Here is a 24,837-nt window from a genome sequence, read left to right on the forward strand (position 1 = left end):
ATATGATACTACAGCATTAAAATATGAGAAACTAAAATTTATTGTGCTAGCATGAAATATCCATACATCAGCTAAAATTCAGAAGCAAAATGTTTCTTAAGACATATAACTGAAAATACAAATTTATTATAATGAAAAAGGGAATGGTACAGGTAAATATTACTATAAATAAATGAAAGCTCATTATTTTACCCTGCTATATATACTGTAGTGAAGGTTTCCAAAAATAGGTGAAAGCATTTTGAAAAAGCCATATATGAAACGATGTCATAAACCAGATAAGGAAGCCTTGAAAAATGAGGGACAGAGCACAGGAAAGAATAAGGGAAAAAATGAAAGGAAAAGTCCATTCGTACATGAAACATAAACTAAAAGAAACCAAGTGACTAGGTAATGCCTTCAGGAAACAGAAGATGAACAAGGGGACAATATCAAAGATATCCAAGGTTGATTGCAAAAGATTCACAAGACATGCAAACAGTTGAAGATTGCCCTAGAACTTCAAATATATGAATCACTAGAGGGCCTAAATTAGAAACCCAAAGCAGAGGTTTGAAAAAGTATTAAACATTATAATTCCTTGTTTTTCTGGAAATAAAAAAGTGTTTTTTTAGCTGCATATTTAATGTGCACATTTATCATGGACTTAATCGCATGTTATATTCTATAAAATTACTGGGATTTAAAAGATGAGAAAAATTCTCCATGCATCCTGAAAGAAGTAAGTGGCTTAATGGAAATAACATTAGAAACTTCTGAGGGTTTTGTGAAGAATACTTTGAGTCCGAAGAAAATTGGGTGAAAGGTTTGGGTAAAGAAACTGTGAGTAATGACTTTTATATACAGTAAAAGTGACTTGTAAGAAAGACAGGAATTTCAAGGCAAGCTATCCCATTAGACTTGTTTAAATTTTTTCCGAATATCCCTTTCAGATGAGTGGACAGATGTCAGTAAACAAAAACATCTAGAAAGACATTGGCTTAAGGATGGATACTAAGTATAAATTTGCAGTCATTTGGTCAACTAAGAAAAATGATGGTTCTAAGAGAGAGGGAATGACTTTGGTGGTATCCAAAAGGAGAATACCTTATATTCATTCATTAAGCTGTAACTTTGTTTATGGTGCTTTTCCATATATGTATTTATTTTTACTGAAAAATGCTAAGAACAAGAACTAGTAGTAGTATCATACAGTATTGTTCACTATATGTTGTAAATTTAAATATAAACCTTTCTAAAAACACTCCCAATTTATACAAATACAAAAACTAAACGTTCCTGTGCCTTCTGCCAGCCAACACGGAGGCCAGTGTCTGGGGCTCAGGGAGGTGGCGACAGCAGGTCTACACTCCCACCATCCTCAGCACCCACTGACCTATGGTAGTACCTGGCTGGCTTGATGATGGCCCTGCATAGCCCTTAGCTGGGGGTCAGCCTCTGTACTTTACTTGCCTTTCACCTGGTCCCATTATCACCGCAGGGCTGCTACAGTTGAACTAATAGCCAGTATAGGTATAGTGAAAATGCAGAACAATGAAATTATAAAATCTGCAAAATACTTCTAAGAATTGGAAAAGAGCACCTTGCTTGCTTTAGTAGAAAAGTTCAAACGTGCTTGAATGCAAAAACAGTGATGCATGAACTTTTGTACTCAAGCTACATACCTGGGAGGCACTTGTCCATGAGTACAAGTGCAAAGAGCTGAAGAAGTGCTGTGAGAACAGGCTCATGCCAAGAAAATAATGGTCCATGAAACTAGATAGAAAGTGAAATGGAGAATCAGTCCAATTCTGGGTCCTCACATGGTACCTGAGCAGCTTTACTTCTGCAGAACCTTCCAGAAGAAGAACCCTAGCACCACCCTGATGCTGCAGCCAAAAATCCTTTGCTGTTGCACATAGAGAAGTACACAATGATGAGAAAGAGTTCATACATTTTCCAGTATATGAGAGCTCTCTCAACTTGAGCCATTGTGTTCAGCTGCCAGGATAAGAGCCAATAAAAACTGCAGGAGCAAAACTTCTCAAGAAGGGGCCTTAAAAGTGATGCATAAAGAGGGACAATAACAGCAGATGTCAATATTACAGCTGCAGATGACTGGAAATGAGTGAGATTTTCACTTGTGGCCAAAACCCAGACTGTAGTATAAGAGTGTGAGATGGCATCGAGGGTAAACCAGATCAAAAAGTTCTCAGAAAAAAAGAACATGTATTGGGAAGGAAAGCTACAAACTTTTACCATCAGTGGCCTGTTGCCTCTTTTAACTGACCCTTTCCCAACTCACCCTGAGGCCTTGGGGGCAACCACCTTTTAATTCTTCTGTGTGAACAAAGGAAGTCCAGGACATGGATGTGTGGTCAGTAACATGCAATACAGCTGCACCTAGGAAGATTAAGTGGTGATAGTCATCGATTTAAGAATACATTCTGGTAAAGAACTGCACCTTCTGTGTCCCTTACATGGCAAAGCAGCTGTGAAAGTCCTCTAAAACTTCTCCTGTAAGTGCTACAATCCTGAATGTACTGTCCGTTTAATTAAAGTTCATATGAGAATGAAAAAAATAAATAAAATAAACTTATTAAACCAAAAACATATAAACTAACAAATTAAAAGGTTTAGTTTAATCAGGTGTCTCTCTTTTTTCTTGGATTTGCACCCTTCTATCCTCCAGATCCATTGAGGCTCAGGCTGAGGCCCCCAGCTCTCCATACTTTTCCATGGTAGGATCTGCAACACAAACACAGGTTCAGGAATCACTGGGGATGCCCAGATGTGGATGGAGGAGAAAGCTTGCTGGGGTGGGTTGCAGGACCCAGTAGTCACCTCAGATGCTGGAGAGGCCCCATGGGCCCCTGATATCCCCGGGAGTCAGATCCACAGAGCATCAATGCTCAGTTGTTGCTCTGTGGTGAAAATGTTGTCTACTGGTATAGAGTGGCTGTAAATATTGTTTGAGAGAGATATCTTAAGGCAACTTTATGCTGAAGTGAAACTGACTGTGGGGGAAATGTGAGGGCTCTAAAGAAGAGGAAATTTGGACAGAGTTTAGAGTAGAAGACAGAAGACAGGTGGCCAGGTGACAAAGGCAGAGATTGAGTTATGGCTTGTCGACCAGCTGCTACCAGAGTAAGCTGCTCCCTGTGAGCACCTTGGCTTGGGACTTTTTACATCCTAGAATGGGATAAAATCAATTCCTGTGTTTGAGCCAGTGAGTCAATGGTATTTTTTTTTGAGCAGCCTTGACAAACTAAGATTAGTCTATCTGCCCATGAGAACCTAATCTGATGCTGTCAGGGCCACCCCACACCCTTTACTGTTGTCAGTCCTTGACTGATAAAACTCTGTGTTGCTTTTAAGGGGTTTGGGTGGGCAAGGTTCAGTCCTACGAGACAGAGATGTGGAAACAATTCAAGGAGAGACTTTACAAAGAGTGAAGTGTGAATGGCACACAGCAGACCTCGAAGCACTAGAGCCCTCTCCTCCAAGTTAAAGAGCCATTGCAGGGAATGGCTGATCAGCATAGTACAGAATGTGTCTGTGGTCCACGAAGAAAAGTTCTCAGAATATCTTTTACTTGCTTGTGCTTATTTTGATTATCTAATTCTTGTCTTTTTCTCCACGTTCATGCATCCTAGTCACCTCCCCAGTGACCTCATTGTGAACGCTCATTTTCCTGAAGTGTCAAAAGGAGAGTCAGGTCACACTGGCCTTCATGTGAACTTATTTCCCTTCTCATCATCCTATGCACTCCACACTCACATCTCCTCTTGCTGTTTTCCTTCTCCCATCATGTCTGGTTTTCCTTCAGGTACAGGAGATTTTGAGGCAAGAGGCTCCTCCTTATCAAAGGGTTCAGGGAGCTGTAGGAAAGAGAAAAAACTTGCATATCCAGAGGGACCACATGTAGAAACACACCTGTGATGGGAGTGCTCATGCCAAAACACACTAGATAGGTGTTCCATCTGCAGGGTGTGGTCCAAGAGGTCTGTCTTTCTGCCACTTTCCTGTCTGAGCCATTAAGGGTTACACAAGAATATTCTTCATGCATGGTTGATTTGGAAGTCAGGGCAAGCCTAGCAAAGTAGGTGAGTGGAGTGGTGAAGTTTTTATAAATATTGTTAATCCTGTGAACTCAACTTTCTTGATGGGTTTGTGACCTTCAGGGTGACAAAGATATGAAAGATGGAATAAGGATTAGGTAGAAAGTGATTACACCTATGAAACAGATTTTAAAAGAGACTACTTTCTCTAGAGCTGCAATAAGTTCATGGTTTTCTGGTTTTGGGTGGGAATAAGGGTAGCACGCCCCATCCCAAGGTAAAAGATAGAAATGAAATGAAATCAGAGGTGTTAAATCAAGAGGTCCATGTTAAGAAGTTTAACACTAAAATCTAAATAGGCAATTTCTAAAAAGAGAAGAAATATCCATTATTTCATTTCAGTAAAAACCAACTCATGTTTTTCCACGATGAAAAAAATTCCTTTACCTGTTGAATCAGGGAGTTTCAAATGCCCAATTATTTTAGATGTAAAAAAAAATGGAAATGGTCAATGCAAATTTCACATACATATATTACTCAAGAAAAGAGGTATGTTTCTTTGGTAATTATATATACTGTTCCCTGTGAGTTTCCATCTGAGTCAAGGAATAAAAATGTCTATAATGTAGTTGTGTTAAACATCAGTATAAAAAGAAATAAAGACATGGAACAAAGCAATCAATTACTTGGACATTGTCATTGTCATCTGTCTCAGATCCTTCCAAATCAGTGAAATGGACTTCAGAATGAACGAAGACAGCGAGATGTGATTGACTTGAGAAAGGAAAGAAGAAATATAGAGTTAAGGCAGTACAGTAATAGAGCCCCTGTTGTTCATGTCAGGGTGTGACCTGATCTCAGGACAATTCTGTCCTCATTATTAATACTCTTTTCCAAGGACCTCAATAATCACTTCACCTCTGCTATGGGGGAGTGGGTCTAGGGTCTTCAGGGTCCCTTTTCCATCTCAAATACTGTAACTCTGTCCAGGAAGAAATGCCTGTGCCCTCGTTTTCCTCTAAGATAGGAGACACTGTGCCCTTATTGTTCAATGTGTGACCTAGCCTTTCATACCATTTTCCTTCACTCAATAATGCCTTGTCTTTTCCTTCTCTCCTAATTTTTGTCCATTTCCTTTCTCTTTTTCAGCCTTCACATATCACATTGTTCTCTCATATGAGCTCATTAGTGGAACAGTCAAAATTCTACCATCACCTTATCCACTTAATCAGTTGATCCATTATTCAACCCATCCTTACACAGTGAGCAACTCTCAGAGGCTTGGATTTGAATCAGGTGTTGTGGAAGAGAGAGACCACCAACTCCAAAATCAACAGATTGTTCTGTTCCTCATAGGACCTTAAGTTCCTGGAGAAATTTCTTCCTCACAACCTCGTCCATTAGAGAGGATGGACGTGAGACTAGAGATAAAATCACTGGCACATATTCCTTATTCTGAAGTTCAAAAACTAAGTGTTGTATTGGAGGTGTAATAATTTAAATTAATGGACAGGTTCAGTGTTTTATCAGTCCTTGGGGGGACTGGGCAGGAAGAGCACCTGCATGGAACTGGGTAAAGATAACAGGAAGGGTCATGGCTGCAGTGTTGGAACTCAGCTGAGGCGTCTGGCTAAGAGCCATGGGTTCTGAATGCAGCTGTGTCATCCTGGTCCTTTGCCCATTGCCTCTATCCAGGGCCTGGTGAATCCTATGAGCAGAAAAACTGTGAGACTGTGGGACCCAATGTGTGAAGCAGTCAGCAACCCATCACACAATTCCTCCAGAAACACTGCCATGCCTTGGAAGTTATTGGGTAGGCAGCTAGACACAAACATCTGTCAAAAAGAAGAAAACTCCAGTCTTACTTCTATTCCAAGGATTTTATTTGCATGATAAGTGGAGACTAGGAGATTTTTGAAGCATATTCTTCCCAACACATATCTCCAGATCATGGGAACATGTGCAAGAAGCCTAAAAACCCAAAGACTTTGAGATTTTCAACTGGCTGAGGCAGGGAAAGATCAGACCATGTAGGGAAGATGATCTTAAATACCAAAGCAGGAGAAACGATTGTAAACAAACAACAATCTAAACCCATGATCCTAACACCTAGATTATGTAAGATATGAAAAGAATAAAGCAGATCTCTCTATAAATTTCCTCTACTTTCTAGTTTCTCCTTTGCTCTATCTAGAAAGCAGAGGTGTAATACAGCTACTCCTGGGGACTCTTTTACATATAGCTTCTTCCTTAAATAATGGACCCTACCTCCATCGTCCTCATCCTCACTGCTTGTCCAATCATAGCTTTGATCTGAAAAGCATCTTTAGGAAAAGAAAAATTCATAGGAAAATTATTAGAGAATGTGGCTCACCCATCCATCCCTTCTCCAGTTGAGGCATTACTGGCCACCCAAGACCACCACAATTTCTCCCTTTGATCTCAGTCCTCTCCTGGATTCTGTGGAGCAAGATCTTTCAAGAAGACATTGTAAACAGTTTACAAATGAGAGGAGGTGAAGGAAACCCCTCTCAGAATTTCAGTTCCCCATTTAGCTGGACCATCACAGAATTCACCTCCCTCTTGGCACTGAAATTCTTACCGTTGTTGTGGACATGCTCTCTGTTCGATTGGTTCAGTGAACAGACTCAGTGACAGACTCTAGCAGCTGCTTGGAGAGCATTGTGTGGATGAAAACATTCTCTCTGCATTGATTGTACCTCAACTATTATCCAAATGACTACTGGGTTTGTGAAACATGGCTACAACTAGAATGGGCTGCTCATGCATTGCTTCTGTAGTTCTCCGTAACAAGAATTTGAATCACAGTTTCCAAACATTGAGACACATGCACATTAAGAAGGAGAAACAGGTACATTGAGAACCAAATCACATAATCACATACCATCACATATAGACACATACCACTCGTGTATACAAACCCAGATCACCTAAACAGAAACCAGTTCCTGAAGAACTATTGCCCTGGTCGATACCTGGAATATTGGTTTCTTTCACCACATCCCTCTCCTCATTTCCACCTGGAAGCTGCAATTGGGGGTTGTGTAGGAGCTTCTGTAGGCTTAAGTCAGCAAGGAAGACCCACCTTATCATATAGATTTTTGCTCACCAATTTGTGATCCTGAATACCTACCATTGTTCACTCGGGGCTACTTGTAGTTAAAGAAAACACTGTTGAGGTCCTGAACTTGGTGGGTCACACCTTCAGGAGGCTTTTAACCTCTTGTTGACTTTAGGAAATCATGTGAGAATGATAGGTCAAGCCAAGTAAACCCAAAAGCAGTTTAGGGACAGCTTTGCAGAAGACATGAGCTTTTCCTGAATGTTGTATCTGTCAAGCCCATTTTAGTAGCAAATTACAGAATTCGTAATCCAGTGAGAAAATATTACTGCTTGGGAAAATACCCCCTAGGATATAATAAAACTGGTGCTGCCATTTATAATTTCCTTCTTCATTCTTGGGTCAGTTAATAGATTCCTATTAACACTGTTCCCACCAAGGAAACTTGTATATGCCATTTATAATGCACATTGTCAGATTTCCTTATCTAAATTGGATTGAAGAAGGAGGAAAAAAAGAAGGCCATTGTTCTAACTCAGGCAAAGAAATTGAACTTTACCTAGATCTGTAAAATATGTGGGATCTGCTCTATTTCTTGGGCAGGTAGAAGCTCCTCCATCTGTCCTTTGGAAAGTGCTAGAATGACAGAAGAGTAACAGTCAGTCCATTGTGGGCCTTGTTTCTGGCTAATTCAGGTGCTTAGCTTGGTTTGAAAAAGTCTGAGTCATGTGGAGGTGAGTGGTTAGAAGCATGGGATAAGCTGCTGTGGGAAAGAAGTGAAATGTAAAGAGGAGGAGCAGGAAAATGGGAAACATTCCCTGGGTTTGTAAATAAGGACATCCTAAAGCAACATGAACTAGTCACTCTACAGGTGTTAAGAAAATACACACCATTTTTCATTGATGGATTCTTATCATCCTCCTGTCTATTCTGAAGCCCAACTAAAATGCCACTTTCTTCTTTATGATTTCTAATAACTTCTCTGCTTCCATGTGTTCTCAAATGCAGGCATTGCATCATTTTTATAGGATTTTGTCTTTCTAGCCTTTCATATTGTTCTCAAAGTTTAGCCATACAGGAATTGTTTAAGGACATTTTTACTTATAATATTTTACTGTGAGACTGCATTCATTTCTAGGCCAAGAGTTTCATTGAATTTTTTCACTAAATTTCATGAATATAATCAATTATATGTGTTTCAAAGATACTGTAATTCTACATAGTGACTAAAAAACTACCACTATACATAGTGTAATAATTTTCCTTCCACTCTTCCTTGGGACTTATTATTATCATGGTTCCTTCATCGTGCTGTTACTAGGATTTGAACATTTCTAGGGGTCAAAGTGATGTTACCAATATACTAAATTACCATCTTGATGCTCACCTCTTTGGGTCCAGGTTTGAAGGACTATATTAAACATGGTTGTGTTAGGTGACACCTTACAAATGTAAGAATCTCTGACCTGGCCCCAAGAAGGTGGGCTTTCTTTGTGTTTTTCATACCATTTAAAGACCACAGCCCATGGTGAAAGGAATGTGTAATGTCCTTGTGTCATGAGACCTCTGAGTCTCCTTATAATGAAGGTCACAGGTGGGGTCTGTTGCCCTGTGGACACTTCCTTGAATACAAATTAATGGTCAAGTCTCCTTGCAACACTGTACAATGACCCCCATTACTTGGTGAGGAGTGCAAACAGCAGCTCAGGGCATCAACCAAGGGCATGCACACCTGGCCTCATAATTAGTCTCCTTCATTTAAGAGTTGAAATGTAAGGCTAATTGTCTCAGTTTGTCCATCTGAGGTCTGGGAATAGTAAACGCAGTCCTGGCTTTTATAGTATTGAGGGTTGAATAAGTAGATATATGTAAAGTGTGCAGTGCTGATGGACTATTTTTCAGAAGTTGCCTCTGAAAATTGTACTGTGAATGTGGGACATAGCTTCTGCATAAACGCATGTTCAACCCCATCCCAGCCTCATGATCCACATAACATAGATTCCCACGTGTACCCTTCACCACCCCTGTATCCATATAATACCCTCACCACTTAAAGGGGCACAGCTGCTTACAAGGATTATAGAACATGGCCAATTTCCTTTAATTAGAACCTAATCTCACATTCCCTATCCTCATGGCTGCCTGGAAGCTGGAATAATGTTGCTTCTCCAGCCTATCCAGACTCAGAAGTCCTGGGTTTTTAAGCATCCAGATTTTTTCCTCAGTGAATGAGTAATTCCAAAGTACATATCATTTTCATTTGCTTCTGTAACCACCTGAAATTAGAGAAAAAGAAACACTCTGAGGATCCTAAGTATCAGAATATACTGTGTGGGATTTCACAAGTCTTTTGCTCTCTTGTTGCGTTCAGAAAAGCAGATTGGAAAGAGTGGTTGGGTGAAAGACTGCATAAGTAATGGAGTGCATGCAAATGGGAAGGCAGAAGGATAATGCAAGTTATTTTAGTTGAGAATTTAAGAATTCACAAACCAAGAGGAAAACCTGTAGCTAAGGAAATGGCCACATGTCATGCAGTTTTGACTCCCAATGCTGCCCTCTTGAATAAGGGGTCTGTTAATAATAGGCTCCCAGTGACCATTGCCCTGGCCACAGAAATCAAGATATTTGATCTGTAGTTACATGGTCAGATTTTTATATCTGAGCTCAACTGAAAAAAAAAGAAAGCAATTAATCACTACAGAAGACAGCCATACCTTGGAACTAGATGGAAGGTCCTTATCTGATGTATCAATTGCAGACTTCTCCAGTGAGCCCTCAGAGTCTGCAAGAGGACACAGAGTAAGTTTCAGTACATCAGGGTGTCACTTCTGGGATATTTAGGTCCCTGCATGTGATTTGTGAAGGGGCAAGAGAATAAGGAGGTAGGTGGATAATAAGCTTGGAGTGATCTGTTTCTGGGCCATCCTCCATAGTGAAAAAGATGGGGTAAATGAGTGGATCAGGAAACAAGTGGGAAATAAGGCTATTTGGCTATACAGCTTAAGGCATCTTAATGCAAAGTGAAATATTCAATCTACAGATGGTTCTAAAATAGTTACCATGATTCAGTGACAGAGCCCCACCACTCTTGCTACCTGTGTTGAATCTCTGCTAATTGTCAATGTCCTAATAGAATTTCTAAGGTTTAAGGAGGCTCCACAAATCAGAAGTGCTATTGTGTAGCAGTTTTCTCTGTGTTCTAAGCAGACCATTATCGGTGGACTGGATTTAATACTAGGAAAATTATATTGTATCAAGTCACTAAGATTAGTCATAAAGATTATCATTATAGACTTTTAATAATATTGATGCACTATTTCTTAAAACTAACCATGTTCATGATATAACATTTTCCTTTTGTCTTGCTTTTCATTACCCCTTATGTTCATTCAGTGAGTAATGTGCACTCCATACTCACATTAACCAACCCACATTGGGATGGTTATTAGAAAGGAGGCACAAGTTAAATATGAAGGGTCTAAACCAGCTTTCAGAAAGATGCAAAAACTGATGAACATTTAGCTAATGGCTTAGTGGGAATTTGAGATCTTATTGGCTACTGTTCTTCAAATATGCAGCTCCCAAGTTTGATCATCTGTAGAGTGTGAGTTCATGAAGTTGTCAAACAGAGGAAAATATCTCCTTGATTCTTGTCTACATTGACCATGTGCTTAGAAGTGACACAGCACTGGCAGTTGACCACCTTGTTGAACTGATGCATCACAACTGTCCAAATATAGCCAGAAATGTGTGGATTTCTCTGTGCTTTTCACACTCTACCTATAACCATGTCTAACCATTTGATAAAATGCACATAATGCTAGCCTGTGTTATATGACCCCTTAGTTTACCAAATGTGGAAGAGCAGTATTTAGGATCCCTGTATGCTTGGTCACTTCTTGGCATTTACTTAGATCATGGAATTCCTTTGCATGGTTCCCAATGACCCGTATCTGTGAGATAAGTACAAGTCTGTTTCAGGGGATTAAAACATAAGCTACATGTCTGCATTCACATGGAGACTGTTCCACTTAGGAATTTGAAATATTGTGTCAGTGAACTGCAAAACTCCATGTAAAGAATGGGAAGAGTGAACAACATTTCAGGAATGACTGTGCCAATGATTTTATGAGTTAAGATACAAAATGTGTCAAGCATCATGGAATTTCTCTTGAGCAAATTCATAATGGCTATTGTACAGTCAGTCTAAGTAGAACAACGGTCTTGGGGAGCACACACCCTAATGTTCCTCCCCTTAAGCCATGCTCACACTCATACCACATAGACTTACACCTTGATGACCCATAATCCCCATACTCACAAATCCATGCCACCTAGAGAGAATACAGCTCCTTTCAGGAATGTAGAGTATGCCCATATTCATTCCCCTGAACAATTCTTTTTGTTGACTCAATCCTAAACCTCCTTCCCACCAGGGCCTGGACTCACAATGGCTGTCCAGGCACACTGCCTTGGTTGTATTTTGATCCCAGTTTTTCCACAAGTCAGGAATTCTACATACATACCAATTTCACTTGTTTTTATTGCCACATGCAATGAGAGAACACCCTGTAAAGATCAGAAAATGCTCTGCTTTCTATTTGAACAGGAAATTTGCTGTTTTGATCCATTAGAAAAGCAGATGGGAACAGTGTTGAAGCCAAATGCCATAAGCTAGCATAGCAGGCATGTCTCAAATTCACAAGCTTTTCCTAGGCATGTACATCTGAAGACCATTTTGCTTGCTGATATAAAATTCTTAATCCAAGGGGGAAATTTTCTGTTTACAGAAAGGCCACCTACTTTACAGTTAATAGCATGCTGCTCCCATTTGTGAGAGCCTTCTGGAATCATGGAGCATTTAGAAGAGTATCCCAGTCAACTCTCCACCCAAGGAAATTGTATATATTACCTATAATGTACATGGGTAGGCATTCTTACCTGAAACAGTTGTAAAGTAATTAAACCAAAAAGGCAACCCTCTACTTTAGAAAAAAAAAATAGCTACCTCACCTTGTCATTGTACGAGGTCTCATCATCCTCTTGGTTCCTTGGAACTGCTACCATCAGCTGCTCCTGGGGAGCTAGGGGACACAAAATGACTCTCAGCATATTGTTTTGTTATTCTTGAATTACTCAGGAGTATTCTTGCCTTGTACAAGATATTAGAGTGTAAAGAGTTGGTAGTTTATCAAGCATGATGAAAGCAGCTGAATGGGCATTTTTTATGATGAAACGAGGATGAAAAGGACATTAGCAGTAAACAAACAAGAATCAAAGTGTTAGAGTTATAGATAATGGAAATAGCTGTCAGTTCCTATGTAGATCTGTAATAGTCAAAGTCAGTCTATGAATGATGCTTAAATATACACTACAATTTCATGACAGAGTCCCATAACACCTCCTGCTTATTTAGTTTCTCACCTACATTGCCAGTATTTTCTCCACAACTTCTTGGTCAATTCAACCTCCATCAATCCATATATACAGTACATTTACCATATAGTCTACTGGAATTCCCACTTTATTAGAAGCAGCCTTGTTGGTGGAGTGGATTCAATTACTAGTAATGTTTTTTTCTTTTTTGCATTTATTCGCCAATAGTTTCTAGTAGAGACAATTATAGAAGATTTCAAAATACCAAAATCTGTCCATTTCTTCATTCCTTATTAATCACATTGTTTTTGTTCAGTCTTCCTTTTCTATACCATGTGTGTACATTCATTAACTTATTGGTTGTCCATCAGTAGGCCTCAACAATGGGATGGACATTACAGAAAATGCATGGGTGGAGTGGTGGTGCTGTTTAAGCCAAGTGTCTAGGAGAGTTTTAGCATGGAAATTGGATGCAGGTGAGACATTAAGTCTTATTTGAGTTTTTATCCATCAATGACCAAACTGTGTGTCAGAGATTTGAGGATCTCCAGGGTTCATACCAATGATGTTATCAAATGGAATAAATTATGTTCACATTGCCTGTCTGCTTGTGATGAACTGCTGAACTGTGCCCTGAGTCGTGCTTATTGAGGAGTTTGTCCTATATGATGTCTCAGAGCTCAGAAATTTTTTTCTAACTGGATATGAGCTTCCTATGTGCTGTTTTCACAGTAACCACACTTATAACTGCCTAGGCTTTGGGTGGGTGCACTCAGGTTACTTTAATATGATGGGCATATTTGGCCTCTGTAGACTCAGGTTATGCCATGTGCATACACAGATGCTGCAACTCCCTTTCTCAGCATCTACCTGTTGCTTTGCTGAATGGTAAAAGCATCAGCACTGTGATTGCAAGCCTGGGTTCACATTTAGGGCCTCCCAACTTAAGAACAGGAGAGCTTGGGCCATTCATCTCTGCGCCTCACTTACTCCATATGGTTCATAAGTATAGGAAGCAGACCCCCAGGTGCAGCTGGGGTGAGATTAGAATAAACTAATATACACGATATGTGCAGGGTTAATGGGACATATTTGAGAAAGTTGTCATTGCAATTGTTCAGTGTAAGCAGGATATATCGCCTGTATAACTGTACACAGACACCCCTACACACTCACACCTCACAGTCACAACTCAGAGACTCAAATATAGACTTCCCTCAGCCTGCATGCTCTGAAATCTGCAGCACCTAAAAGGAACACATGCATATTGTCAGGGACTAAAGAAATATCGGCCATTCTTTCACTGAAAAATTTTTTATACCCCCAATCTTCATTCCCTGTGAAGGCAAAATCAAGTTTCAGTTCTGTAGACTAAAGCATGTTAGAACCCCTCTGTTTTAACTTAAGTTCTTCCAACATCAGTTAGATAAGCCCAGAATAGCTACTTTTCTCATTTGAATTCAAGGTCACCTGCAATCAGAGAAGAGAAAATACAGTGAGGATCAGGCTAGGCTGTGTCATGTTTGCTCAGATCTTGATATAGTATAAAAACAATGGAAAACCATGATGAACTCCAGGTCCCATATGTAGGCATTGAAGTCACCTGTGGGAAAGCTTAAGCTTTTCCAGGAGGACATTTCACTCAATTAGTAATTTCAGAAGCCTTAATCAGGTGAAGTACTGGTTGCTGGGGCAAAAGTTTTCTCCAGTTTGGTTGATAAATTGTGGTGCCATTTCTAATGCCTTTTTTTTTCTTTTTTTTTATTAATTAAAAAAAGAATTAACAAAACAATTAGAAATCATTCCAATCTACATGTACAATCAGTAATTCTTAATAACATCATATAGTTGTATATTCATCATTTCTTAGTACATTTGCATCGATTTAGAAAAAGAAATAAAAAGACAACAGAATAAGAATTAAAACAATAATAGAAAGAGAAAAAAAAACAAAAAAAACAAAAACAAAAAACCTATACCTCACATGCAGCTTCATTCAGTGTTTTAACATAATTGCATTACAATTGGGTAGTATTGTGCTGTCCATTTCTGAGTTTTTATATCCAGTCCCGTTGTACAGTCTGTATCCCTTCATCTCCAATTATCCCTTCTCTTTTTTTTTTAATTAACGGAAAAAAGAAATTAACCCAACATTTAGAGATCATACCATTCTACACATGCAACCATTAATTCTTAACATCATCACATAGATGCATGATCATCATTTCTTAGTACATTTGCATTGGTTTAGAAGAACTAGCAACACAACCGAAAAAGATATAGAATGTTAATATAGAGAAAAAAATAAAAGTAATAATAGTAAAATCAAAACAAAACAACACAAAACAAAACAAAAACCTATAGCTCAGATGCAGCTTCATTCAGTGTTTTAACATGATTACTTTACAATTAGGTATTATTGTGCTGTCCATTTTTGAGTTTTTGTATCTAGTCCTGTTGCACAGTCTGTATCCCTTCAGCTTCAATTACCCATTGTCTTACCCTGTTTCTAACTCCTGCTGAACTCTGTTACCAATGACATATTTCAAGTTTATTCTCGAATGTCCGTTCACATCAGTGGGACCATACAGTATTTGTCCTTTAGTTTTTGGCTGGATTCACTCAGCATAATATTCTCTAGGTCCATCCATGTTATTACATGGTTCATAAGTTTATCTTGTCTTAAAGCTGCATAATATTCCATCGTATGTATATACCACAGTTTGTTTAGCCACTCTTCTGTTGATGGAGATTTTGGCTGTTTCCATCTCTTTGCAATTGTAAATAATGCTGCTATAAACATTGGTGTGCAAATGTCCGTTTGTGTCTTTGCCCTTAAGTCCTTTGAGTAGATACCTAGCAATGGTATTGCTGGGTCGTATGGCAATTCTATATTCAGCTTTTTGAGGAACCGCCAAACTGCCTTCCACAGTGGTTGCACCCTTTGACATTCCCACCAACAGTGGATAAGTGTGCCTCTTTCTCCGCATCCTCTCCAGCACTTGTCATTTTCTGTTTTGTTGATAATGGTCATTCTGGTGGGTGTGAGATGATATCTCATTGTGGTTTTGATTTGCATTTCTCTAATGGCCAGGGACATTGAGCATCTCTTCATGTGCCTCTTGGCCATCCGTATTTCCTCTTCTGAGAGGTGTCTGTTCAAGTCTTTTTCCCATTTTGTAATTGGGTTGGCTGTCTTTTTGTTGTTGAGATGAACAATCTCTTTATAAATTCTGGATACTAGACCTTTATCTGATATGTCGTTTCCAAATATTGTCTCCCATTGTGTAGGCTGTCTTTCTACTTTCTTGATGAAGTTCTTTGATGCACAAAAGTGTTTAATTTTGAGGAGTTCCCATTTATTTATTTCCTTCTTCAGAGCTCTTGCTTTAGGTTTAAGGTCCATAAAACCGCCTCCAGTTGTAAGATCCATAAGATATCTCCCAACATTTTCCTCTAACTGTTTTATGGTCTTAGACCTAATGTTTAGATCTTTGATCCATTTTGAGTTAACTTTTGTATAGGGTGTGAGAGATGGGTCTTCTTTCATTCTTTTGCATATGGATATCCAGTTCTCTAGGCACCATTTATTGAAGAGACTGCTCTGTCCCAGGTGAGTTGGCTTGACTGCCTTATCAAAGATCAAATGTCCATAGATGAGAGGGTCTATATCTGAGCACTCTATTCGATTCCATTGGTCGATATATCTATCTTTATGCCAATACCATGCTGTTTTGACCACTGTGGCTTCATAATATGCCTTAAAGTCAGGCAGCGCGAGACCTCCAGCTTCGTTTTTTTTCCTCAAGATGTTTTTAGCAATTCGGGGCACCCTGCCCTTCCAGATAAATTTGCTTATTGGTTTTTCTATTTCTGAAAAATAAGTTGTTGGGATTTTGATTGGTATTGCATTGAATCTGTAAATCAATTTAGGTAGGATTGACATCTTAACTATATTTAGTCTTCCAATCCATGAACACGGTATGCCCTTCCATCTATTTAGGTCTTCTGTGATTTCTTTTAGCAGTTTTTTGTAGTTTTCTTTATATAAGTTTTTTGTCTCTTTAGTTAAATTTATTCCTAGGTATTTTATTCTTTTAGTTGCAATTGTAAATGGGATTCAATTCTTGATTTCCGCCTCAGCTTGTTCCTTACTAGTGTATAGAAATGCTACAGATTTTTGAATGTTGATCTTGTAACCTGCTACTTTGCTGTACTCATTTATTAGCTCTAGTCGTTTTGTTGTGGATTTTTCCGGGTTTTCGACGTATAGTATCATATCGTCTGCAAACAGTGATAGTTTTACTTCTTCCTTTCCAATTTTGATGCCTTGTATTTCTTTTTCTTGTCTAATTGCTCTGGCTAGAACCTCCAACACAATGTTGAATAATAGTGGTGATAGTGGACATCCTTGTCTTGTTCCTGATCTTAGGGGGAAAGTTTTCAATTTTTCCCCATTGAGGATGATATTAGCTGTGGGTTTTTCATATATTCCCTCTATCATTTTAAGGAAGTTCCCTTGTATTCCTATCTTTTGAAGTGTTTTCAACAGGAAAGGATGTTGAATCTTGTCGAATGCCTTCTCTGCATCAATTGAGATGATCATGTGATTTTTCTGCTTTGATTTGTTGATATGGTGTATTACATTAATTGATTTTCTTATGTTGAACCATCCTTGCATACCTGGGATGAATCCTACTTGGTCATGATGTATAATTCTTTTAATGTGTTGTTGGATACGATTTGCTAGAATTTTATTGAGGATTTTTGCATCTGTATTCATTAGAGAGATTGGTCTGTAGTTTTCTTTTTTTGTAATATCTTTGCCTGGTTTTGGTATGAGGGTGATGTTGGCTTCATAGAATGAATTAGGTAGTTTTCCCTCCACTTCGATTTTTTTGAAGAGTTTGAAGAGAATTGGTACTAATTCTTTCTGGAACGTTTGGTAGAATTCACATGTGAAGCCATCTGGTCCTGGACTTTTCTTTTTAGGAAGCTTTTGAATGACTAATTCAATTTCTTTACTTGTGATTGGTTTGTTGAGGTCATCTATGTCTTCTTGAGTCAAAGTTGGTTGTTCATGTCTTTCCAGGAACCCGTCCATTTCCTCTAAATTGTTGTATTTATTAGCGTAAAGTTGTTCATAGTATCCTGTTATTACCTCCTTTATTTCTGTGAGGTCAGTAGTTATGTCTCCTCTTCCATTTCTGATCTTATTTATTTGCATCCTCTCTCTTCTTCTTTTTGTCAATCTTGCTAAGGGCCCATCAATCTTATTGATTTTCTCATAGAACCAACTTCTGGCCTTATTGATTTTCTCTATTGTTTTCATGTTTTCAATTTCATTTATTTGTGCTCTAATCTTTGTTATTTCTTTCCTTTTGCTTGCTTTGGGGTTAGCTTGCTGTTCTTTCTCCAGTTCTTCCAAATGGATAGTTAATTCCTGAATTTTTGCCTTTTCTTCTTTTCTGATATAGGCATTTAGAGCAATAAATTTCCCTCTTAGCACTGCCTTTGCTGCGTCCCATAAGTTTTGATATGTTGTGTTTTCATTTTCATTCGCCTCGAGGTATTTTCTAATTTCTCTAGCAATTTCTTCTTTGACCCAGTCGTTGTTTAGGAGTGTGTTGTTGAGCCTCCACGTATTTGTGAATTTTCTGGCACTCTGCCTATTATTGATTTCCAACATCATTCCTTTATGGTCCGAGAAAGTGTTGTGTAAGATTTCAATCTTTTTAAATTTGTTGAGACTTGCTTTGTGACCCAGCATATGGTCTATCTTTGAGAATGATCCATGAGCACTTGAGAAAAAGGTGTATCCTGCTGTTGTGGGATGTAATGTCCTATAAATGTCTATTAAGTCTAGTTCATTTATAGTAATATTCAGATTCTCTATTTCTTTGTTGATCCTCTGTCTAGATGTTCTGTCCCTTGATGAGAGTGGTGAGTTGAAGTCTCCAACTATTATGGTATATGAGTCTATTTCCCTTTTCAGTGTTTGCAGTATATTCCTCACGTATTTTGGGGCATTCTGATTCGGTGCGTAAATATTTATGATTGTTGTCTTCTTGTTTAATTGTTCCTTTTATTAGTAGATAGTGTCCTTCTTTGTCTCTTTTAACTGTTTTACATTTGAAGTCTAATTTGTTGGATATTAGTATAGCCACTCCTGCTCTTTTCTGGTTGTTATTTGCATGAAATATCTTTTCCCAACCTTTCACTTTCAACCTATGTTTATCTTTGGGTCTAAGATGTGTTTCCTGTAGACAGCATATAGAAGGATCCTGTTTTTTAATCCATTCTGCCAATCTATGTCTTTTGATTGGGGAATTCAGTCCATTGACATTTAGTGTTATTACTGTTTGGATAATATTTTCCTCTACCATTTTGCCTTTTGTATTATATATATCATATCTGATTTTCCTTCTTTCTACACTCTTTTCCATATCTCTCTCTTCTGTCTTTTTGTATCTGACTCTAGTGCTCCCTTTAGTATTTCTTGCAGAGCTGGTCTCTTGGTCACAAATTCTTTCAGTGACTTTTTGTCTGAGAATGTTTTAATTTCTCCCTCATTTTTGAAGGATAATTTTGCTGGATATAGGAGTCTTGGTTGGCAGTTTTTCTCTTTTAGTATTTTAAATATATCATCCCACTGTCTTCTAGCTTCCATGGTTTCTGCTGAGAAATCTACACAAAGTCTTATTGGGTTTCCCTTGTATGTAATGGATTGTTTTTCTCTTGCTGCTTTCAAGATCTTCTCTTTCTCTTTGACCTCTGACATTCTAACTAGTAAGTGTCTTGGAGAACACCTATTTGGGTCTAATCTCTTTGGGGTGCGCTGCACTTCTTGGATCTGTAATTTTAGGTCTTTCATAAGAGTTGGGAAATTTTCAGTGAAAATTTCTTCCATTAGTTTTTCTCCTCCTTTTCCCTTCTCTTCTCCTTCTGGGACACCCACAACACGTATATTTGTGCGGTTCATATTGTCCTTGAGTTCCCTGATACCCTGTTCAAATTTTTCCATTCTTTTCCCGATAGTTTCTGTTTCTTTTTGGAATTCAGATGTTCCATCCTCCAAATCACTAATTCTATCTTCTGTCTCTTTAAATCTATCATTGTAGCTATCCATTATTTTTTCTATGTTTGCTACTTTATCCTTCACTTCCATAAGTTCTGTGATTTGTTTTTTCAGTTTTTCTATTTCTTCTTTATGTTCAGCCCATGTCCTCTTCATGTCCTCCCTCAATTTATCGATTTCATTTTTGAAGAGGTTTTCCATTTCTGTTCGTATATTCAGCATTAGTTGTCTCAGCTCTTGTGTCTCATTTGAGCTATTGGTTTGTTCCTTTGACTGAGCCATATTCTCAATCTTTTGAGCGTGGACAGTTATCTTCTGCTGCTGGCGTCGGGGCATTTATTCAGATTTCTCTCGGTGTTGGACCCAGCAAGGTTGTAATATTTTTCTGTGAAATCTCTGGGTTCTGTTTTTCTTATCCTGCCCAGTAGGTGGCGCTCGTGGCACACGTTTGTCTGCGGGTCCCACCAGTAAAAGGTGCTGTGGGACCTTAAACTTTGGAAAACTCTCGCCGTCCTGGGGGTTCGCTAGCCGAAGCGGCTTGAGCCGGCCTGGGGTCCGAACGCAGGGAGGGTTGCTGGTCGCCGCAGCCAGGGAAAGAGCCCGTCCGAATTTCCTAGTCGGCCCTGGGCAACAAGCGTGGTGGGAGGGCGCCAGCGGCAGCGGCCCACCCGAGAGAGTGCACGTTCCCTGGGAGTCACGGGGTCACCGTTCTCCGCGGCCTGGGGGTTTCCGATCCAATTCTCTCAGTTGGTCCGGGGGACTGCGCGTGGTGTGGGCGCCAGTCACCTTGGTTTCAGGGGACCACCTCTCCAATTCTCCCAGCCGGCCCAGGAAGGGGGAAGGGAGTAACTCCGGCCGCTTGCCGCCCCGCCCGGTAAGGCCCGCGCGCCTCGGCGATCTCACCCGAGCTGCTTCTCTCAGCCAGCCAGCCGTTCCAGGATGGGGTACGCTGTCTTTTTTATCTCTGTTGTGGCTTTGGGCGCTTTCTGTATCGTTTCTACTCCCCTAGTAGGTGTCCTGGAGAAGAAACTAAGATCCGCGCGTCTTACTAAGCCGCCATCTTCCAGGAAGTCAGAAACATTTCTTGATGAATTACAGAGATAGAAAGGAAGCCAAATATATAGAAATAGTTGGAGAAAGGGGAAAACTCGGTAATATACACAGATGATGAAAGAAGAATATATACAATTTGATAATTATATTCTTAGAGAAGGAAATATCATTTTTCAAACTGAATTTATTTTGATGGTGATTTTATCTCCTCCAGAACAAATTTAAATGGTTTCTTCTAGAAATCATTGGTGACTCAGGAATATTAGAAATGTGTAAAGTTTGGGATTTCATATCAATAAAGAAATTTTTATTTCTTCTGACCATGTCAGCATGTTGCTCTTCACCCTGCAATCTCACTACTGACTACATAAGGGAGGAAGAGTAGGCCATTTTCTCTCAAAAAAGTTATTTTAAAAATCAAAACATAATAATATGTGGGTACTGGATGCAGTGCTTAAAACCAAACATTTTCACTTAACCATGTGTCAGTGTGAAAACACCCATGTCTAGAAAGCAGCAGTTTAACCCTGCAAGGTAAAGAACACATGCATGCTGAACATTCTGTGATGACCTGTCACCGTGGTTCTCGAATGATGCACATGTGACTCATGGATCCAACTGTCTCTCTGTGCACAGAGACTCGAGGCTGGGAGTGGGAAGAGAAGCTCTCAGCTCGTCAAAAGACGTGGGGAATCTGAATTGCTGCTCAAGAGGTATTCTCATATTGGTCTGCTTAATCAATTCAACTTCCCAAATGGGCAAAGTTAACCTTTTTCAAATTATTTCTCATTTTTTCTTCAGTTTGTCCTCCCCATATCTACCCCCTTTAGATGTGTTTCATCATTTTGTTTTATCCCTTACTTATAGTTTTTTTTTAATTTTCTAACATTCTGGTTACTTTTAAAATTAATCTACACTTAGAAAAATGTAATACCCTGTTGATGCCCTGGCCCATCGCTTACCCTCCACATTAGCTATTCACTAGGGAAAACATGGTGATGTCTATTTTATTATACTTTTGCATTCATTAAGGACTAGGCATGGTAAATTATTCATTTCAGAAATTTGGAGTGAATCTGCCTAGCCTGAGATGGGTAGGGATGCATTTCACACAATAAAGGGTTACTACCTTTGTTTTTATCATGCCTTCTTGCTGACTTTTTCTTGACATGTACATTTTGTTCAGTATATTTGGGGACCTTGTTCATTCTTATTAGAATTATTCAAAAACATCTTAAGAATGTGTATGTTTAACAGTCAATTTTTGAACTACAACACACATTTCCTTTCATACTGGTAGGTTACCCCTAATCCCCATTTTACAGATAAAATGAGGTAGACTTTTACCAAAGTCATTCCCCTCCCTAGAGTTAAGTATGGGTAAAAGATGGTAAGTTTTTCTCAACTAACCAATGTGTACCCTGTCTTTCAACCCAAAGCCATAGACAGAAAAATTAATCAGTGAACATACAGGGACAGAAAGGTAAGCAAGTACACAGAGAGTAACACACACAGAAAAAGAGCTAATGTACACAAATGAGAAAGTAGTCCAATTTAGGAAGCAGATGGCCCAGAAGTACTGCAGTTCATGATGGCTAACCACCAAAATCCATCAACAGAGAACTTTTGTCAAATGAAATTTGACAAAGTCAAATGAAGTAACCTGAGTCATTCAGGGGAAGCACCATCAATGTACTGACAGTTACCCTCTATCCACCAAGCTCACAGAGTGGCCCCATTGGAGGAGGAGCCAAATGCCGAGGTAGCTGTGGAGACCTCATTGAACAGCGAGGTAAATGTGCATTTCTTTGTTTCTAATACAAAACCTGCTTTTGTGGTTAATTTATTTTTCAATCTAGTACAGATTTAAAACCATATCATGAACGCTATAGAATGTAGATACTTTCTACTTGGTGCAGGAGTCAGGGGAATCTCTGGCCCACTGAAAACTGATTCCAGAAGAGCATCCAACATCGGTAGCATCAGAATGGAGAGTGTACAGCAAATATATGGTAGAGGGGCTTTCCTTGGTGACATTCGATTATTCTTTGCGTTAAGAATATATGATTTCCCACAAAAATGGATTAAAAGAAAAATCCTTTAGAAAAACTCATGACTCTCTATGGGTTTAAGTCTTCCTTTTGTGTTCTTTGAGTGGATCATGGTTTCATATGTCATTTTCTAGTGCAACTACAAGAAAAGAACTGTGCAAAGACTGCATAGCATATGATTCTTACAGGGTTTCTATTTCTTCTTTATAGGTGACCTCAAGAACACCAGAAAAAAGATGCATTATTCTGAAATCACTCAGACAGAGGAAAAAAATCTAGAGGAGTATGATGGGAATCCCTTGCTAGCTATGTTGTGGAGAGCCATGGTAGTTACTGATTCCATGTGGGGGAGAGATGGGGCTGTGGTGAGAGAAACTGATCTCTGTGCAAAGAAATGTGCCTATTTCTACAGTCCCTAAAAGGAGCTGGGTTCTGTTTGGGTGGAGTGGACAGTCACAAGCTGTCAATGAGGAAGTCAATGTGTGATGATTGTAAAGGTGTTTATAGATATATGTCTGACATGTAGGTCCTATTTACACAGAAGAATTCCCAGGGTCAACTACGGCAAGAATATAGCTTCCTCTGACAGTTTACATATATACTAGCTCATTCAATGTTCATTACAAGTATATATGGTGGGTTTATTTACTATAATATATACAACTCAGAAGGAGAAAGGGACATGCACATAAATGGCCCCAATCTCATGTATTTATCACTGATACATTTTTTGAGGGGATTTGTGTTATAGCATCCCAGAATATGAATACATATTGTACTGTGTAAGTTTTCTAGGTGGTAGAAATAGATTCTCTTTACTTACAAGGCCAAGGAGTATATTATCTACTATTTTCTCCTTACTCTCCTTCATCTCTCTTTCTTATATATAGGAAAGCCAAGAGAAACACTGTCCATGCATTCTAACTCACAAGCCCCATACACCAGAACCCCTTGACCAAGTCAAACAGAGTTTCCTGAGTAATGTGTGATCTGCACACACAATGTACTGATGATGAATCTGTGTCTCCCTAGCTCCCCTGAAGGACCAGGCAGAGGAGGCTCTTAGAGACAGGGCTGCTGAAGATGCTGCCTCTAATGACAAGGTAAGGTCCTCTGTTTTCTCTAAGATAGAAATGTTACTTGCTCATATGCATTGGTTTTCATGTGAGTAAAACTCTTAAAATAAAATGATGTACATTTTAGGTATTAGCTACTGTTCTGGGGGAAGGGAAGCTCAGAGGGGATGATGCATCAACTGATATTAAAAGGCATTAGAAATGGGGACTTCCTGGAAGATGGCGGCTTAGTAAGATGCGCGGATCTTAGTTTCTTCTCCAGTACACCTACTAGGGGAGTAGAAACGAAACAGAAAGCGCCCAAAGCCACAACAGAGATAAAAAAGACAGTGTACCCCATCCTGGAACGGCTGGCTGGCTGAGAGAAGCAGCTCGGGTGAGATCGCCGAGGCGCGCGGGCCTTACTGGGCAGGGCGGGAAGCAGCCGGAGTTACTCCCTTCCCCCTTCCCGGGCCGGCTGGGAGAATTGGAGAGGCAGTCCCCTGAAACCAAGGCGACTGGCGCCCACACCACACGCAGCCCCCGGACCAACTGAGAGAATTGGATCGGAAATCCCCAGCCCGCGGAGAACGGTGATGGGTGGGGGAGGCCCCTTCCAAACCCGTGACTCCCGGGGAACGTGCACTCTCTCGGGCGGGCCGCTGCTGCTGGCGCCCTCCCGCCATGCTTGTTGCCCAGGGCCAACTAGGAAATTCGGACGGGCTCTTTCCCTGGCTGCGGCGACCAGCAACCCTCCCTGCATTCGGACCCCAGGCCGGCTCAAGCCGCTTCGGCTAGCGAACCCCCAGGACGGCGAGAGTTTTCCAAAGTTTAAGGTCCCACAGCACCTTTTACTGGTGGGACCCGCAGACAAACGTGTGCCACGAGCGCCACCTACTGGGCAGGATAAGAAAAACAGAACCCAGAGATTTCACAGAAAAATATTACAACCTTGCTGGGTCCAACACCAAGAGAAATCTGAATAAATGCCCCGACGCCAGCAGCAGAAGATAACTGTCCACGCTCAAAAGATTGAGAATATGGCTCAGTCAAAGGAACAAACCAATAGCTCAAATGAGACACAAGAGCTGAGACAACTAAT

The 24,837-nt window shown here is 39.7% G+C and overlaps 1 pseudogene; it reads left to right on the forward strand.

Moving 5' to 3' along the window:
• The first annotated feature begins 1,523 nt into the window (after nucleotides 1–1,523).
• Nucleotides 1,524–2,289, forward strand: LOC143646843 (myb/SANT-like DNA-binding domain-containing protein 3 pseudogene; annotated as a pseudogene).
• Nucleotides 2,290–24,837: the final 22,548 nt, after the last annotated feature.

The sequence above is a fragment of the Tamandua tetradactyla genome, chromosome 9 (genome assembly GCF_023851605.1).
Source record: "Tamandua tetradactyla isolate mTamTet1 chromosome 9, mTamTet1.pri, whole genome shotgun sequence".
In the NCBI taxonomy this organism is placed as follows: Eukaryota; Metazoa; Chordata; class Mammalia; order Pilosa; family Myrmecophagidae; genus Tamandua; species Tamandua tetradactyla.